Source organism: Heptranchias perlo, chromosome 4 (assembly GCF_035084215.1).
Source record: "Heptranchias perlo isolate sHepPer1 chromosome 4, sHepPer1.hap1, whole genome shotgun sequence".
Classification (NCBI taxonomy): Eukaryota; Metazoa; Chordata; class Chondrichthyes; order Hexanchiformes; family Hexanchidae; genus Heptranchias; species Heptranchias perlo.
In genome coordinates, this window is record NC_090328.1 from 58,876,512 (window position 1) to 58,896,629 (window position 20,118).

Genomic DNA, 20,118 nt, shown 5'->3' on the forward strand with positions numbered 1-20,118 from the left:
CGACGGGGTGAGGAGTAGGAAGGACATTTTTTTTCCCATCTGATGGGAGGAGGTGGCCTCCCTCTGCCACCAAGAAGGCCTGGCTGGAGGTGGCTGAGGAGGTCAGCAGCAGCAATGTGTGCTGAACCTGGGTCCAGCGCAGGAAGCGCTTTATTGACCTAACCAGGTCAGCCAAAGTGAGTATACTTACTCATTCTCCCACACTCCGTCTTCCACATCACCTCCACCACCACACAACTCCTTCTGCACTGCAACCACAAAGCTCTCGCATCACTCCTCAACCATCATCCTCATCTTGCCTGCACTTACTCACCGCCCCAGTTCTCATTCGAACACTACCATGCAACCCAATCCTCATGCAATCTCATGACTATGTCTCAAATGCACCCTCCCATGCATCTCCCTCACGGTCACCCCCACCCACACCAATGCATGCAGCGGGTCACTATGCAACCATCACTCAATCATGCCTCTCTGTGTATGCCTTGTTAGAAGAGATGCCAGAATGCCCGGGAGAGGGCAAGGACCGGAGGGGGCCCGCCACACCAGGTGGTCCTAACGGACGCAGAGCAGCAGGCAATGGAACTAAGCCAGATGCTGGAGTGCCTGTCCATGGCGGACGCCGAGACTAGGAGCGCACAAACAGCTGGTGACAGAAATCTAACACTCAGCACTCATGGTAGTGAATGATCTTAACATCACGTGGCATCTGCAGCACCTCAACATCTGTCCACATGCTTAATATTGCTTTCTGTTCTCGTGCAGGGACATCTGCGACCACCGTAACTGCAGAGGGCAATTCCTCAGAGGACCTGCCGGTCTCTGAGGGTGCATCGTCACATCTGAGCCAGCCATCCACCAGCGCAGATACACACACCTCGGTGGGTCCCCGTCCTCAGTTAGTTGGGCTTGCACATGGTGAGTCACCACGCACATGTGAGCACGAGCAGACCCTGGTGGCAGGGGCAGCCATGGAGAGTCCGCGTCGGTGGGAGCACTCTTCTCCAGGCTCTGCTCAGGTGGACCCAGATGCTGAACCCTGGGGGCCAGGCATGAAAAGGAGAGTCAATGAGGGCCAGCAGCACATTGCCGAGGTACTGGAACAGTTGCCACACGCACGCTCCACAATCGCGCAGAGGATGGAGGAGTCCAACTCCAGCATGAGTGGAATGGTGACACAGGTACAGGAGGGTATCTCCGCGATACTGTCACAGGGACGTGAAGGCATCTCTGAGATAGTGTCGCAGGTAGGTGCGGAAATGTCTGCGATGGAGGAAAGGCTAGTCTTCATCGAGCTTCAAGCACGGCTCAACAATGCGTCCATTCAAGCCCTGACAACGGCTGTTCAGATTCAGGGTGAGCAACATTCTGCCACCTTAAACAGGCTGACAGATACATAACAACTGGCTTTCCAAGGCTTCACACAAGTCCTCCAAACTGTCGTCCAGCAGGGTGGAAGGAGTGATGTGGGCCCGGGCCAGGAGAGGGATGATGGCAAAAGGGGACATGGAAGTGGGGATGCCACTCAAAGCGCTCCAACGTCTCACCTGTTGTCCCCCTCTCAACCAGTACCCGCAATGCTGCCTCCTCTCCAGGTGGCCGAGTCTGCCCCTGTGCAGGTGGAGCAGTCTTTGGAGGGGCCCTCACGGGCACCGAAACCCAGAAGCCATCCGCGCAAAGCATCTCATCGGTCAGGGCATGGACAAGAGCAACCTGCCACTACCTCTGCTGAAGCCACAGGGGTAGCACCACGTAGGGGTTCCCGTAAACGTAAGGCTAAGGTTTTGTGAGCACAAAGGGGATGCACAAGGGTGTATGACAGATTGTCATGTTTTTGATTTATTTTCCTTTGTTTTGCAAAGCACATTAAAATTTGTTATCACCACTACTGCCACATCTTTGCAAATCTTATCTGGTTTGCGCAATAATTCCCTTTCCTGAGGATCACCATGAAGACCCACACCATTGTGTCACTGCAGAGTGAGTGTAGCTGTATTTGCAGGGCTCTTTTGTGCAGACAACTGAGAGACGCTGGCGATGTCCCTGGTGGCACTCTGGAAGGATCCGGAGGAGAAGTTGTTGAGGCCAATGGTGACTCTAACAGTGACAGGTAAGAAGATGGTGCTCGGGCCAGCCGGGAGCAGCTCGGCATGAAGGAGGCTGCAGATGTCCACGACTACATGTCGAGTGACTCTGAATCTCCGTGTGCACTGCTCCTCAGAGGTCCAGGAAGCTGAGCCCCAATCTGTAGACGCTGTGGCGAGGGTAGTGCCTTCTGCAACGCATCTCTCTCTGCGGTTGCTGTGCAGGTGGATGTGTCACAGCACTGTGTTGTGGGGCTCCACGTGTCAGAGGTGGACGGCATGGCCGGCGAGGCTGGTGATGCTGTTCGTTCTCCGAGGAGGTCATGACTGCAGCTACGGCGGCCCCCATCCGGAAGATGTACGTTTGAGAGGGTCCGCAAGGTATGTACATGTGTCTGACACCGGGGTAAGTGTGCAAGTTGGTGAATTTTATTGTTAGGAGGAGGGTGGTGCAGGCCAAACTTTGTCCAAAGTGACAGAGTGGCTTCCTACAATGAGTGAGGGTCTTCCCCCCCCCCACCCCCCCACCAGTCAAATGGACCTTTGCAGCTCCCAAAGGCTGGTGGCTGCAACACGTCTGTTTCAGCTGGGAATGTTTCCCCCAGTATGGGAAACATGCTCAATTGACATGAAAATCCCACCCCTCCTAAAATATCCTCCCAATCAGGTCTGCAAACAACCTGAACTATCAAAATAATTGGTTTAAGTGGGATCCCGCCAGCTTTAATTGCCGGTGGCAGTCCCGCATGCGGGGGCTGCGCGCACATCTAAATGCGTCATTGGGGAACCCGGAAGTGGGTGGGTTGGAGCCGGGCTCCAGACCCGCCCCGGGAATCCCGAATTTTCAGAGCCACCCTGCCACGAAAGCACCCGTTCGGCCATCCGAAAATCGACCCCAAAGACACTGATCATTTTAAAGTTTCAGACCATCAATATTTGAACTAAAGTCACAAACCCTAATGACATCTCTGAGGTAATCCCAAAGGGTCTGTAAGGTTATTAAATTTATAACCATTTGTCGCCATATTTCTGGATTTTGCGATACTTGCTAACTTACTGGCCCATTATTTCTGTTGCGTGTACTGTTTTATGTAATTATAGCACTGGGTTTCCTTCAGGTATCTGACAATGTCATTCTGAAGTTAGGACATGGGGTACCATGGAAACGTAATATTTATAGGGAGTCTCCCACACAGAAAAGTTTGAAAACCACTGACTAACAAACTCAGTACTGTTATCATCTGAACGCCAAGGTCATATTTTCTTAAACACACTCTATGGTATCTGTTTAATAATTTATACTGTTCTAATTTTATGGAGTACTTTTAATTAATTTGGATCAGTTTTTACATCAGCAAAGAGCTGTTAGTGAGTTCCATGTAATGGTGACATTTATACTGCAAAATTAACCAGCACAATTTCACTGCTACAAGTTTATCAAGAAATAACTTGCTGTTGATTGCTAAAAATTCCAGATTAGTACATTAGCACTTCATTCCTTGTGAAGTCATCAGATTGGCTGTGGGGGGGCGGGGAGGGAAGTGAGAAGAAAACCTGTTCTTTTGTGCCTACAACTTAGAATTAAAAATTGTACATACATTTACGTTCAATAGATTTCATTTTCCAGGCCTCAAGTGGTTTAACTGGACTCAGACTAGGAACCGTTCAATACTATCTGTTGGAAACCAGACCTAAGCTACTGGAAGCCTGCCATTCCACAGCAATGGGCAGAATTCCAATCACATCACTCAACACCAGGCCCTGAGTGGCCAAGTAAGAATGGTTTTTTTCCAAATAAAATAGTTAACAGTGCTCATACTTTAATGGTTTAAACAAAAGATTCAGCAGTGGACTACTGAGGGACACCAAATATTCAGTGTCTGAGTCATCACTTACGTACAAATTTTGTAGCTTGTGGGTTACAGTCATAGTACTCAATGGGTGATATTGATATTCAGCTGCACCTCTGCCTTCTTTTCTTCCATTTATTTATACTATATATACACATACCATCTTTGAAGATCTTGCCCATGACTGCATCATTGTGGTATTTTCTTTAATTCTATGAATATCTCAGACTGAAACCAATGCATTTCCTAGCAATTTCTGCCCCATCATTGTACGATGCATACACTGGAAACTGAATTGAGACTGCCCAAGCTTTTGTCACTTTCATTACGACTACATTTTAAATGCTCTAGTACAGCAGCAGGTATCTGCTGTGTAGGTTATCAGAGCCGTATGATGTAGGCTCTACGCATTGAGGGTTCTTGGTTTTGGCTGAGTTCTTCTGAGAAAGCACCAAGTAGAGACCGTTAATTACCTCACAGAAACTGCTACAAAACACAAAAAGACATAAGAGAGAAAATAAATGAACAAACAGAATGACTTAAATTTAAGAAGATAAATTTAGACCAAAAAAGTGGCCCTAAAAAAAATGTCCTGCAATAATTATACCAATTAAAATCGTTCAGGAAACACTCACTTGCTTTTTTGCTAAGTTGTAAAAATTACTTGCTGGAATCAATTATTGTCATACTTCTACATTTATGAACTACTGTGAATATGAAGTTCATTTTGTAAGACTAATTGTTATGTGACTTAACTTGCAAGTGTTACTAGTACACAAGACAGAAAGCATTAGTGCCAAGTATTTTGTGTCAGAGCATTTCAGTTTTCAGGCGATCAGTCTCTTATGGATGGGCTGATAGTGCCTTGCTACCAAAGGTGAAGTCACTATTAATCCTTAGAATGTGACACTTACAAGGAATTCACCTCCCTGGGCCTGCCTTTTTGTTTACATTTTCAAGATGCACATGGTTATGTTGAAACAAACTCAATTGGAAAGAAAAGACATTTATATAGCACTTAATCGCATCTTAAAAATATCCCAAAGCACTTCACATATAGTTACTATTGTTATGTAGGTAAACATGGCAGCCACTTTGTGCAGAGCAAGGTCCCATAAACAGTTAATCTGCTTTTGTGGTGTTAACTGAGGGAAGAACGTTGGCCAAGGCACCAGAATTCCCTGCTCTTTGAATAGTATCACGGGATTGAAGCTACGCAGCCCTCGATATAACACACTCTTTTACAGCTATGTCTTGGATATAATACCATGTTTGCTTGGTTCGAATTAGAAATGCTCTCATCAATGTGCAATAGTCTTTTTGGTGTAATGGACGATCAGTTCATTTCAGATTGGAATCGCTAGGGGCAGAGTGTGAGTGGGCATGGCCTGGGAGACTCTTGAATTGCTGCAAATTTTATGGCAAGAGTCAAGTTTTGAGAAGGTGGCAGCTCTGACTACAACTCAGGCGCATGTCCCACATTGAAGGGACCACAAAATGCTCATAAGCCACTAAATAAAACAAGAAATGAGATGAACTACTTCTAGCGGTACCAACAGTCAGTCTATGGAGATAACAGAGTCTGAGTACCTTAGTGAGGAAGCAATTAGGATTATCCCTCCACATACAGTGATCAGAATACAAACACTGGTGGAATTTTTCACTTGACGCTCAATATTTTTCCGTGGCTCTCTTAAATGGTGGTCTATTGAGTGAGGCCAGTGCTTAGAAGTCTGGAGTAACTATTACAGAAATAAAATTTAACTGCTTTTTACTTTTGCTTAGCTCAAGTGGGCTCAACTGTGACAAATAAAGGCCAGTTCTAATTTTTCCCCTTTTCCTGTGTTTCTGAATCAAATCAAAGATACTTATTAACATTTAAGCGATAGAATCAACAATGCACTTAATCAGCATTTAATCAACTCATTTTTGAAGAACCACTCCTTTTATTTTCAAAAAGGAAAATAAAGCAGAGAGGTACAGGATGAGTTTGAGAATTTGGCTGATCCATTCATCAAAATGCTAAGTAACTGCTTAAATCGGGTTCCTGGTCTGTAGCAATACCCAACAAATACATGGTAAACAGTTTTCCACAGAAGCTTGTGTTGGGGTCGCTCTTATTTATATTATATACATAACTGCTCTGAATTTGGAAATTGAGTTAAGAATTTGAAATTTGCAGAGGACACCAAATTAGGGGATATGGCAAATTGTGACAAGGATTGTGAAAGACTGCAGAAGGACAGGTTAGGCCAGCAGGATCAGCAGATGCAGTTTAACATAAAAAAATGTGAAGCAATACAGTTCAGCAGTAAGAATAGGGGAAATAAGTACATCTTAAATTGTAAGATTTTAAGTGGAGTAGAGGAGCTTTAGTGTGCAAAGGCACAGATCATTAGTGTACATAGATAAGGCCATAAAAAGCCAACATGATCAGTGGTTTTGTATCTAGAAGCATAGAATACAAAAGCAAGGAACTAATGTTGAACTTGCACAAGACCCAGGTTAAGCTGCAGATGGAGTATTGTGTACACTTTTGGGTATCCCATTATAAGAAGGATATAAAAGCAACAAAAAAGTACAATGTAAGTTCACCAGATGTTGTTACAATTATGAGAGGTTACAATTATGAAGAGATTCCATTTATGAAGATATTCCATTTCTCAATGGAATGGATAAAAGGATGAGGAATAACCTGAAAGAGGCCTTCAAGATTAGGAAGGGTTACGATAGGGTTATAATGATAAACTGTTTCCGTTGGTTAGCAAGATAGTGATGATAATTACCAAAAGAATTAATGGGGAAGTTAGAAAAAAATTCTTTGCAGAGTATGGTGAGAATGTGGCATTGTCTACCACAAACTGCTGTTGAAGTGCAGTCTATAAGTATTTTTAATAATGGAATTAGTATAGTTGCTTGAAAAAGAGGAATATGGGTATGGGAGTAACTAGGGGAGTGGAATTGGATCATGTGGCTCATTTGGAGAAAATTACCAGTGCAGGTTTGGAGCCAAATTGCCTGTTTCTATGCTGTAGCATTCTATGACTGTTGTGATCATTTATGGCATATTTAGTCCAACAGTGAGGGGACAAAAATCTTCTGATACCGGCAAGTGTCCAACATGAAATGGTTTGGATAGTCTTGACCCAGATGCCAGTGGGGTCTACAGAACAATATAAAAAAAAATAAGCTGCCTACAACTGGCACACAGAGACCTTAGGGATGGTTGATGTGAGAAAAAGAAAAAGTCTCAAGTGATGCAGTAGTCGGTGCTCTTGTGAAGTTGGAGTAAAGGCATATTGTTGAGGCAAAGTTTTAGTCTCACTCTGGTTGTCCTATACTTACTTTGGAGTGTTCAGTGCTGACACAAGGATCATGATCTTTACTCAGAGCCAGGAATGCAGTGGGTGGGTAGATGTTCGCATGGGGAACCCAGAGGTCAAGTGAGTGCATCGCAATCTGTGATTGCAACGCAATTGAGGGAAATTAATTTTTGCTTCCGGGTTTCCCGCGCCACAGCCAGCCAGATTGACAGGCGGTCACCTGTTGGGAGGGAAAGGAGCCGTGAATCGGAGAGGAGAGAGGGAGGGAGAGAACATGAGCCGTGGATGACATGAGGTGGTGGGGGGGGATCTTGGAGAAGGTTGGTGGGGGGGCCTTGGAGAAGATTGGGGAGGACCTTGGTGAAGATCGGGGGTAGGGAGATGATTGAGTCGGCAGTCGGGTGAAGAGTTGGAGGTAGCAGGGGGTTTCTACCATCGGGGGGGATTGTCTACCATTGTGGGGGGGGGTGTCTACCATTAAGTAGGGGGTCTATCTGTTAGAGGTTTTTCAGATAATGATAGGGTAGACGTAGAGAAAATGTTTCCACTTGTGGGAGAGTCCAAAACTAGAGGTCATAAATATAAAAGAGTTACTAATAAATCCAATAGGGAATTCAGGAGAAACTTCTTTATCCAAAGAGTGGTAAGAATGTGGAAGTCCCTACCACAAGGAGCAGTTGAGGCAAATAACATAGATGCATTTAAGGGGAAGCTAGATAAGCACATGAGGGAGAAAGGAATAGAAGGGTATCCTGATAGGGTAAGATGAAGTAGGGAGGGAGGAGGCTTGTGTGGAGCATAAATACCAGGAAAGAACAGTTGGGCCAAATGGCCTGTTTCTGTGCTGTAGTTTCGATGTAACTTCGATGTGATAAATAATGGTGAGCACAATTAGCCTCACATTATTTTGAAAGCAAAATCTGGCCCAATATGTTTTTCAGGAATTAGTGTTTGAGAGATGATTGATATTTGTTGAGTTCGACAGTTTTCAATGGGCATAGCAATGAGACACACATTTTATATTTGGAATATAGTTTTAAATTCAGGTTTCATGCAGACAACTTTAAAAAGGGAGGAAATTGGAAGCAAATTGCTATACTGGAATCCTGTGCAGTACTTTAATCAGAATTGTGCTTGAATCAGTTACATAAGAACATAATAAGAAATAGGAGCAGGATTAGGCCATATGGTACCTCGAGCCTGCTCCGCCATTCAATAAGATCATGGCTGATCTTCGACCTCAACTCCACTTTCCCGCCTGATCCCCTTATCCCTCTGATGTGTTTCCCGCATTTTCTGTTACTGTAATGATAATATTGCTATTTTAACATCTTAATAATTTTCATCTTTTATTGGAAACATTTTTAACTAGATCAGATCTTATTGTTTTCCATTTTATGCACATTACTGTTGGAACAGTGTTTAACAAAACACCAAAAAACTAGATTTGTAAAGCTGTAGAATGTTGTTTGACATCTGCTGTGTTTCTCAAACTTGTGTTTTAAGTGTTTCTCAATTATAAATCTGAACGACACTATACGACACGCAATACTATAATAAAATAATAATTTTATATATCAAAGAACAGTAAAATTAAAACTTATGATTTTTACTATTTCATACAGCTCGGGAGAAGCGGCTGAGCGGGCCATAAAGGGAGCCGCGCAAGGAATCAAAAAATCAAGAAAAAGTCAAAAAGTTACGTCACATGAGAAGGAGGAGTGCTGAGGGTAAATCAGTAAGTATTTAGTTTGTTGATTTAGTGTCTTTAGTGGTTGGTCAGTGTTTTTTAGTGGCTAGTGCTTTAGTGTTAGATAAACAGTATATTGCCTTAAAGCGAAACAAACAGTTTAAATAACTGTAGCGAACATGGCAGGACTGCTGGGGCCCGTCGTCTGCATATCCTGTGCCATGTGGAAACTCGTGTGTCCTGGAAAACCACATGTGCAGGAAGTGCCGCCAACTGCTTGAGCTCGACTTCAGAGTCTGAGCTTGAGGGGCGGCTGGTGTCACTACAGTGCATACGGGAAGCTGAGAGTTTTGTGGATAGCACGTTTCAGGAGGTGGTCACCCCACAGCTACGGAGAGTTCAGGAGGAGAGGGAGTGGGTGACCACCAGACAGACTAGGAGGAACAGGCAGGCAGGAGTGGGAGTGTGGCACTCACGAACCAGTATTCAGTGTTGAATACCAGTGAGTGTGTAGACACCTCGGGGGAGTGCAGTCAGGAGCAAATCCATGGCACCGTGGAAGACTCAGCTGTACAGGGGGGGCAAAAGAAATGCAATTGTTATAGGGGATTCAATAGTCAGGAGGATAGACAGGCTTTTCTGCAACCATTGACGTGAGTCCCACATGGTGTGTTGCCTCCCTGGTGCCAGGGTAAAGGACATCACTGACAGGGTGCAGAACATTTTGAGGGAGGAAGGGGAATAGTCAGAAGTCGTGGTCCTTGTGGGAACCAATGACATAGGAAGGAAAAGGGTTGAGGTCCTGCTGTCAGAGTTTCAGAGTTAGGGAGGAAATTAAAAAGCAGGACCTCAAAAGTAGTAATGACTGGATTACTCCTGTTGCCACGCGCTAGTGAGTATAGGAATAGTAGGGTAAGACAGGTAAATGTGTGGCTGAAGAAATGGTTCAGGAGGGCAGGCTTCAGATTCCTGGGGCATGAGGGATCTGTTCAAGAAGGACAGGTTGCACCTCAACAGAGCTGGGACCAATGCCCCCGCGGGGAGGTTAACTAGGAGAGGGAGGATTTAAACCAATTTGGCAGGAGAATGGGCACCAGGATGAAACATTAAAGAGGAGAAACAAGGTGCACAGAGGACTGAGAGGGACAAATAGCATTAGAGTAAAGAAGGGGTCAGAAATAGGAGGGATCAGACAGGGGGCAAATGCGAGGCAGTCTAAGATGAGTTTGGAGTGCATGTGCGTAAATGCACGTAATATGGTAAATAAGATTGGTGAGCTGCAGGCTCAAGGCATCAAATGGGACAATGATATAGTGGCAATAATAGAGGCCTGGTGCAAAGAAGGGGAGGATTCAGTCATTAATATTCCTAGCTACAAGATAATCAGGAAAGATAGAGAAAGAAAGAAAGGAGAGACGCGGTTGGGGGGTGGCAGTATTGATCAAAGAAACTATTATAGCACTGGAAAGGGATGATTTGGTTGAGGGGTCAAAGACAGAATCTATTGGGTTAGAATTAAGGAGCAATGGAGGAGCTATTACTCTACTGGCTGTATACTATAGGCCACAAAATTGTGGGAAGGAGATAGAGGAGCAAATTTGCAGGCAAATTGCAGAAAGATGCAAGAACTATAGAGGAGTGATAATGGGGGACTTCAATTATCCCAATATAGACTGGGACAGTCACAATGTAATGGGCAAAGAGGGGGAGGAATTCCTGAAATGTGCACAAGAGAACTTTCTTTTACAGTGGGCACTAAATTTGGCCATGTAGCGTCCGTTGTTTTGGCGCTACACGGCCTCGCCGACATCCAAGATGGCATCTTGAATGCGCACACATGTTTCCAGCATGACGTGCGCCATTTTGGTATAGGAGTTAGCACAGGCACAGACAACGAATGCTAGAATCAAGTAGAGAGAAAATAGCTTCAATCAGTGTGCAATGCTGATTTAAAGTGATAGATACCATTTTGGGACGTAACGCGCAACTCAATGCACAGTCTTAACCCTGACCATCTGAATGTGTCTTAGAGTGCCTGGAGGACCCCTCACCAGCACTATTTAAAGGGACCATGCAGGATTTACAGGTCAGTGGCTGGATTATTGCTTCTGGCGGCCAAGACATTTGTAATTGTTTTTGGAGGTCTCCTAGACTTGAATACTAGGACACGAGGACATAGCCTATCATTTAGAGCCAGGACGTGCAGGAGTGAAGTTAGAAAATGCTTCTACACGCAAAGGGTGGGACACGTTTGGATCACTCTTCTACAGACGGCAGTTGATGCCCGCTCACTTGTGCATGTTAAATCTGAGATTGATAGATTTCTGTGAACCAAGGGTATTACATAGAAACATAGAAAATAGGAGCAAGAGTAGGCTATTCGGCCCTTCGGGTCTGCTCCGCCATTCAAAATGATCATGGCTGATCGTCCAACTCAGTACCCTGTTCCCGCTTTATCCCCATATTCCTTGATCCCTTTAGCATTAAGAAATATATCTATCTTCTTCTTGAATGCATCTAATGACTTGGGCTCCATTGCCTTCTGTGGTAGTGAATTCCACAGGTTCACCACTGTCTGAGTGAAGAAATTTCCCCTCATCTCGGTTCTAAATGGCCTACCCCATATCCTGAGACTGCGACCCCTGGTTCTGGACTCCACAGCCATCGGGAACATCCTCCCTGCATCTAGTCTGTCTAGTCCTGTTAGAATTTTATATGTTTCGATGAGATCACCCCTCATTCTTCTAAACTCCACTGAATATAGGCTTAGTCGACCCAATCTCTCCTCATACGTCAGTCCTGCCATCCCAGGAATCAGTCTGGTAAACCTTTGTTGCACTCCCTCCATGGCAAGGACATCCTTCCTCAGATAAGGAGACCAAAACTGCACACAATACTCCAGATGTGGTCTCACCAAGGCCCTGTATAACTGCAGTAAGACATCCCTGCTCCTGTACTCAAATCCTCTTGCAAAGAAGGCCAACATACCATTCGCCTTCCTAACTGCTTGCTGCACCTGAATGCTCGCTTTCAGCGAATGGTGTACAAGGACACTCAGGTCTCGTTGCACCTCCCCTTTTCCCAATCTATCAGCATTCAGATAATAATCTGCCTTTCTGTTTTTACAACCAAAGTGGATAACCTCACATTTATTCATGTTATACTGCATCTGCCAGGTTCTTGCCCACTCACCCAACTTGTCTAAATCACATTGGAGCCTCTTTGCATCCTCCTCACAGCTTACATTCCACCCCAGCTTTGTGTCATCTGCAAACTTGGAAATGTTACATTTCGTTCCCTCATCCGAATCATTGATATATATTGTGAATAGCTGGGGCCCAAGCACTGATCCCTGCGGTACCCCACTAGTCACTGCCCGCCACCCGGAAAAAGACCCGTTTATTCCTACTCTCTGTTTCCTGTCTGTCAACCAATTCTCAATCCATGCCAATATATTCCCCCCAATCCCATGTGCTTTAATTTTTGTGTGGGACCTCATCAAAAGCCTTCTGAAAATCCAAGTACACCACATCCACTGGTTCTTCCCTATCTATTCCAGTAGATTTGTTAAGCATGATTTCCCTTTCATAAACCCATGCTGACTTTGTCCAATCCCGTTAATGCCTTCCAAGTTATCACATCTTTTTATAATAGACTCTAGTATTTTCCCCACTACTGATGTTAGGCTAACTGGTCTGTAATTTCCTGTTTTTTCTCTTAATAAGCGATATGGGGCTAAGGCAGGTATGTGGAGTTAGGTCACAGGTCCATCATGATCTCATTGAATGGTAGAACAGGCTCGAGGGGCTAAATGCCACAGCCACTTGCTGCCTCCTGATATGCGCCATCTTTTCCTGCAAGAAAGTGGGATGTGTGTCTGGATGATGTACCTGTCATTGCTGAATAGCTAGTGTGTGTGGCCTGTGAGTTGTGGGTGGGCAGCTTGAAACAGTGGTGATGTGTAAGGGTGAGAGGAAGCATCTGGTTGGAAGAGTTGAGTACTGATGGAAAGAGTTTGTTGGTATGTGGGTGATGGGGGTGTGTAGTGCATGGTGCAGTTGGTAGGAGACGCCACTTGACAGTTGACCTCACTCACCTTGACCACTCATGTCAAAGCATTGAACTTCTTCCTGCACTTTATCCATGTTCATGATGCTGTGCGTCTGGCATTGACTTCGTCCCCCGCTGCCTCCCACTGACTTTTGAGTATATGTCTGGAGGGCCTCTTCCCCCCCCCCCCCCCCCCCCTGCGGATATAGGATATCCCTCCTTCTGTCCAGCTCTTGCACCAAGGTTTCTAGTGCATCAGCAGAGAACCTTGGTGCACGCACTCTCACAGGCCTGGTACCAACTCAGATCGGCAGATTGGTGAGGTCTGGCATGCAGTTTGGAAGATGTTGGATTTAGTTGTGTGCCACCTTTATTCAATGTTTTAACATAACTCATTAGTTTGTAAACATAGGGATGGGACCTGCATCTGTGTTTTACGTGTGCGATGTCTGATCTCTGTTCAGACCCCGTGTACACAGTAGACTGTTATTTTCAGCAAATAACAGGTACCAGATACCTTTAAGAGATTTCTAAGAAACATCCTCCCCTTAAGAGATTGAGCTTCCCCTGGAGGTGGGAAGTGGAAATTGTATTGATTCCACGTGCAAGGCCCGGAATGGAACGCTGATTGCAGGTGAGTCCAGGGGGCCGCGGAAACTTGCGTCCTGCCTGCGCTGGGGTCATTGGGCGGGGGGTAATAGTGCATCACAATACGCGGGCCCAAAAATGGCCCCATCCAACTTTTTTCCCCCAGTGTGTTTCCAGCCCAATGAGGAAGGAAACAGTGCTGGATCTGGTTCTGGGGAATGAAGTGGGGCAAGTGGAGCATGTTTCATGGAGAGCATTTGGGGCACAGGGATCATAATATCATTAGGTTTAGAATAATTATGAAAAAGGACATGGAAAAATCAAACGTGAAAATACTAAATTGGAAGGGGGCAAATTTCTGTGAGTTATAAAGGGATCTTGCCCAGGTGGATGGCAAATGTTAGGTAAAACAGTAATTGAACAATGGGAGGCCTTCAAGGAGAAGTTTGTTTGGGTACAGAATAGACACATCCTTACGAGGGGGAAAGGAAGTGCATTCAAAGCTAGAACCCCCTGGATGATTAAAAATAAAGAGATTAAAATGAAACAGAAAAAGGAGGCTTATGACGAATGTAAGGTTCATAATACTGTAGAGAACCAGACTGAATACAGAAAGTACAGAGGAGATCTAAAAAAGGGAATAAGAGAGACAAAGAGAGAGTATGAGAATAGATGAATGGCTAACATAAAAGGGAGCCCAAAATCTTTTATAAACATATAAATAGTGAAAGGGTAGTCCAAGGATTGGTGGGACGGATTAGGGACAAAAAGGAGATCTTCTTGTGGAGGCAGAGGGAATGGCTGAGGTACTAAATTAATACTTCGCATCCATCTTCACCAGATAAGAGGATTCTGCCACTGTCGCAATAAAGGAGGAGGCAGTAGCAATATTGGATAGAATAAAAATAGGTAGAGGAAGTACATAAAAGATTGGCAGTACTCAAAGCAGAAAAGTCACCCGGTCCAGATGGGATGCATCCTAGGTTACTGTGGAAAGTATGGGTGGAAATTGCGGAGGCTCTGGCCACAACCTTTCAATCCTCCTCAGATATGAAGATGGTGCTGGAGGACTGGATGATTGCAAATATTACACTCCTATGCAAAAAAGGGGAAAAGGATAAACCCAGCAATTACAGGTCAGTCAGCTTAATGTCGGTCATGGGGAAACTTTTAGAGACAATAATCTGGGACAAAATTAATTGGCACTTGGAAAAGTAAGGGCTAATAAGTGAAAGTCAGCATGGATTTGTTAAAGGAAAATCATGTTTAACTAACTTGATTGAGTTCTTTGATGAAGTAACGGAGAGGGATGATAAGGGTAGTGCAGTTGATGTTGTGTATATGGACTTTCAAAAGGCATTTGATAACATATCACATTATAGACTCGTTGGCAAAATTCAAGCCCATGGGATTAAAGGTTCAGTGGCAGCATGGATACAACATTGGCTAAGGGACAGAAAGGAGAGAGTATTGATGAGAGGTTGTTTTTCAGACTGGACGGAAGTACACAGTGGTGTTCTCAAGGGGTTAGTATTATTACCATTGCTCATTTCGATATATATTAATGACATGCACTTAGGAACATAGGAAGATAGGAACAGGACTAGGCCATTTAGCCCCTCAAACCTGTTCCACATTCATTGGGATGATGGCTGATCTGTAAGCTAACTGCATATACCTGCCTGAGTTCCATATCCCTTAATACCTTTGGTTAACAAAAATCTATCAATCTCAGATATAAAATTAACAATTGAGCTAGCATCAACTGCCGTTTGCGGAAGAGAGTTCCAAACTTCTACCACCCTTTGTGTGGAAGCCCTGATTCTAATTTTTAGGCTATGTCCCCTAGTCTTAGACTCCCCAACCAGTGGAAATAGTTTCTTTCTATCTATCTTATCAGTTCCCCTTAATATCTTGAAAACTTTGATCAAATCACCCCTTAATCTTCTAAATTTCAGGGAATACAACCCTAATTGCGTAATCTCTCCTCGTAATTTAACCGTTGGAGTTTAGGTATCATTCTATTAAAACTACGCTGCACTCCTTCCAAGGCCAATATATCCTTCCTAAGGTGCAGTGCCAAGAATTGAACACAGTACTTCAGGTGTGGTCCAACCAAGGTTTTGTATAGCTGTAGCATAACTTCTTCCCCCTTGTATTCTAATCCTCTAGATATAAGGGCCAGCATTTTATTAGCCTTTTTGATTGTTTTCTGTACCTGTCCATGACATTTTAATGATCTATGTATATGGACTTTGTACATGGTCTCTTTGGACCTCCACTGTTACGAGCTTTTCACCATTTAGAAAGTACTCTGATCTATCCTTTTTAGGTCCAAAATGAATGACCTCACAATTGTCTACATTGAAATCCATTTGCCACAGTTTTGTCCATTCACTTAATCTATTAATGGGCGTCATTTTAGCACCCGCTATCGGGTGCATTCCTGGCGGAGGGGCTCCGAAAATCGGAGAATCCCGGCGCGGGAACGGAGCCCGCCTCGAACCCGCGCACTTCCGGGTTCCACGCTGACGCGCCGGCGTGCGCGCGCAGCCCCCGCTGGTGGGAATCCCGCAGGCAATTAAAGCCAGCGGGATGCCACTTGAGAGTATTTACCTTGGTATTTCAGGTCATTAACAGACCTGATTAAGGGATTATGTGAGGAGAGGTGGGATTTTAGAGCAAACTGGGACTGTTTCCCACACTGGGGGAAACACTCCCAGGTCAAATGGACGTGTTGCAGCCATCAGCCTGTGGCAGCTGCAAAGGTCCATTTGACAGGTGTGGGGGGAGGGGGACCCTCACCCATTGCAGGAGGCCACTCTGTCATTGGGACAAAGTTTGGCCTCCACCACCCTCCTCCTGACAGTCAAAATCACCAACCTGCATACTTACCCCAGGGTCCGGAGACATGTACCTACCTTGCGGACCCCCTCAGATGTACATCTTGCGGATGGGGGCCGCAGTAGCTGCAGTCATGACCTCCTCGGAGGGCGAACAGCATCACCAGCCTCACCAGCCTCGCCATCCACCTCTGACACGTGGAGCTCCACAACAGAGTGCTGTGACACATCCACCTGTACAGCAGGAGGGAGGGCAACTGCAGAGAGAGATGTGTCGCAGAGGGCACTACCCTCGCCACAGGGTCCACAGACTGAGGCTCAGCCTCCTGGACCTCTCTGAGCAGCAGTGCACACGGAGGCTCAGAGTCACCCGACATGTAGTCGTGGACATCTGCAGCCTCTTTCATGCCGAGCTGCTCCTGGCTGGCCCGAGCACCATCTTCTTACCTGTCGCTGTCAAAGTCACTATTGCCCTCAACAACTTCTCCCCCGCATCCTTCCAGGGTGCAACCGGGGACATCGCCGATGTCTCAGTCGTCTGCGCAAAAGAGCCCTGCAAATACACCTACACCCACTCTGCAGTGACACAATGGGTGGCATCAGTTGTGGGTCCTCATAGTGATCCTCAGGAGAGGGCATTATTGCACAAACCAGACAGGATTCGCGAAGACATGGCAGTAGTGGTGCCAATATAATATGTAATGTGAGTTCGTCAGAAATTCAATATAAGTAACACCCATGACAAACCCTCAAACACCCTTGTGCTTCCCCTTCATGCTCACAACACGTTTGCCTTAAGCTGCCTACTGCACATATGTGATGCATGCCCTGTGGCTGCAGCACAGGTAGTGGCAGGTTGAGTGAGGCTGGCCATGAAAGAGATGCACGAGAGGGTGAGTATGAGATAGAGCCATGAGATTGTATGAGGATTGGGTTGAGTGGTAGTGGCGGGATGAGTACTGGCGAGGTGAGTAGATGCAGGTAAGATGAGGATGAGGTTTGAGTGGGTATGAGGGGTGATGTGACAGAGTAGTGTTGGCAGTGCTGAAGGAGATGTGGGGTGGGGGCAGTGATGTGGCAGACGGAGTGCAGGGGAAAGACTACGTGTACTCACTTTGGCTGACCTACTGAGGTCATTGGAGCGCCTCCTGCACTGTATGCAGGTGGGCGATATGTTGGTGGCGCTGGTGACCTCCTCTGCCACCTCGAGCCAGGCCTTCCTGGTGGCAGAGGCAGGCCGCTTCCTCCCGCCCGCTGGGGGGAAGATCTCTGTCCTCCCCCTCCTCCTCACCCCATGTATTGATACCTGGAGTGAGGCATCATTAAACTAGGAGCAGCCTTCCCCCTGGGCTGCTCCATGCTGCAATTTTTTCTATTTGTTTCAGCATCTGTCAGTGGAGGACTGCCCCTTTAAATAGAGCGCCTCCAGCTGACAGATCAAACTGCGCATGCGCAGCCCGCCCGACGCGCAGATCAGCAGTGGGGAACCCGGAGGAACAGGTAAGTGGATCCAATTAGTGGATTGTCTGCTACAATCACGCGGGAAGCTGACTAATTTCACCGGGCGCGTTACCCACGCGCCCGATAGCCCCCCCGCCTAGAACCCGCAGCCCTGCTAACATCGGGCCCAATATCTCTGTAATGTTATGCTTCTAGTTATGATTATAATTAGGGCATCTGCAATGTTCTCACATCACTTCCTCTTAAACCCTGGGATGGAAACCATCTGGTCCTGGGGATTTGTCATTCTTTAGTGCCATTATTTTCTTCATTACTGTTAATTTGCTTACATTAATTACAATTAGTTTCCTTGGAGTGTCTGACAAGCCATCCTCCATCTTCATTGTAAATACTGATGCAAAGTAATTATTTAAAATGTCCATAATTTCCTTATTTTTATTTATAATATCACCATTATCAGTTTTTAAGGGGCCCACATTGCTCTTGACTACCCTCTTTTTCCTAATATATTTGTAAAAAATTTGTTGATTTTGATATCCTTTGCAAGTTTCTTTTCATATTCCCTTTTTGTAGCTCTTACTATCTGTTTTGTCACCCTATGCTGTGCTTTGTATCTCTCCCAGTCGCTAGGATCTGTGCTATTTTTTGCATTTTTGTATGCTTTTTCTTTTCGTTTTATGTTGTCCCTTACCTCTTTTGTCATCCTTGGCTGTTTTTTTTTGACAGGTAGAACTCTTGCCCCTTAGGGGTATAAACTGGTTTGTATCATGTTAAATTCTTTTTAGAATACCTCCCACTGATCTGCCATTTTACCCATTAACAGATTTTCCCAGTTTACTGTGGACAGTCTTTATCTCATCCCGTTGAAGTCAGCCTTACCTAAATTTAGAATATTCGTAGCTGTTACGGGTTTTTCCCTTTCAAACATAACTTTGAACTCGATTATATTATGATTGCTATTCGATAAATGTTCACGCACCATTAAGCTGTGAACAAAATCTGGCTCATTACTCATTATTAAATCTAATATGGCCTGCCCCCTTGTTGTTTCTAGGATATATTGTTGCAGAAAGATATCCTGAATACACTCAAGAAATTCGCTACCTTTCTGACATGGGCTTGTCTGCTTATCCCAGTCTACATGAAAGTTAAAAACCCCCATTAAAATCACTCTGCCTTTGCTACATGCTTGTCTAATCTCTGCATTTAAACATTCTGCCACTTCACAGCTGCTACCAGTGGGCCTATACACAACTCCCCTTTTCTATTTCTTAGTTCTACTTATAAAGTCTCCATTGCATGCTTACCTCTCATTATATCCTCTCTTACCATGAAGTAATTTCAACCTTAATCACAAAGACTACTCCCCCCTTTCTACTTGGTATAGAGGGTATAATTTCAACGTTTCCAGATGACACGAAACTCAGAATTGTAGTAAACAATGTGAAGGATAGTAACAGACTTCAGGAGGACATAGACAGACTGTTAAAATAGGCAGACATTTGGCAGATGACATTTAACGCTGAGAAGTGTGAAATGATGCATTTTGGTGTGAAGAATGAGGAGAGGCAATATAAACTAAATGGTACAATTTTAAAGGGAGTGCAGGAACAGAGAGACCTGGGGGTGTACATACACAAATCTTTGAAGGTGGCAGGATAAGTTGAAAACGCTGTTAAAAAAAGCATATGGGATCCTGGGCTTTATTAATAGAGGCATAGAGTATAAAAGCAAGGGAGTTACGCTAAACCTTTATAAAACACTGGTTAGGCCTCGGCTGGAGCATTGTGTTCAATTGTGGGCACCGCACTTTAGGAAGGATGTCAAGGCTTTAGAGAGGGCGCGGAAGAGATGTACTAGAATGGTACCATGGATGAGGGACTTCAGTTATGTGGAGAGATTGGAGAAGCTGAGGTTATTCTCCTTAGAATAGAGAAGGTTAAGGGAGATTTGACAAAGGTGTTCAAAATCATGAATGGTTTTGATAGAGTAAATAAGGAGAAACTGTTTCCAATGGCAGAAGGGTCAGTAACTAGAGACCACAGATTTAAGGTGATCGGTAAAAGAGCCAGAGGCGACATGAGGAAACACTCTTTTACGCAGCAAGTTGTAATGATCTGGAATGCACTGCCTGAAAGGGTAGTGGAAGCAGATTCAATGCTAACTTTCAAAAGGGAATTGGATAAATACTTGAAGGGAAAACATTTACAGGACTATGGAGAAAGAGCA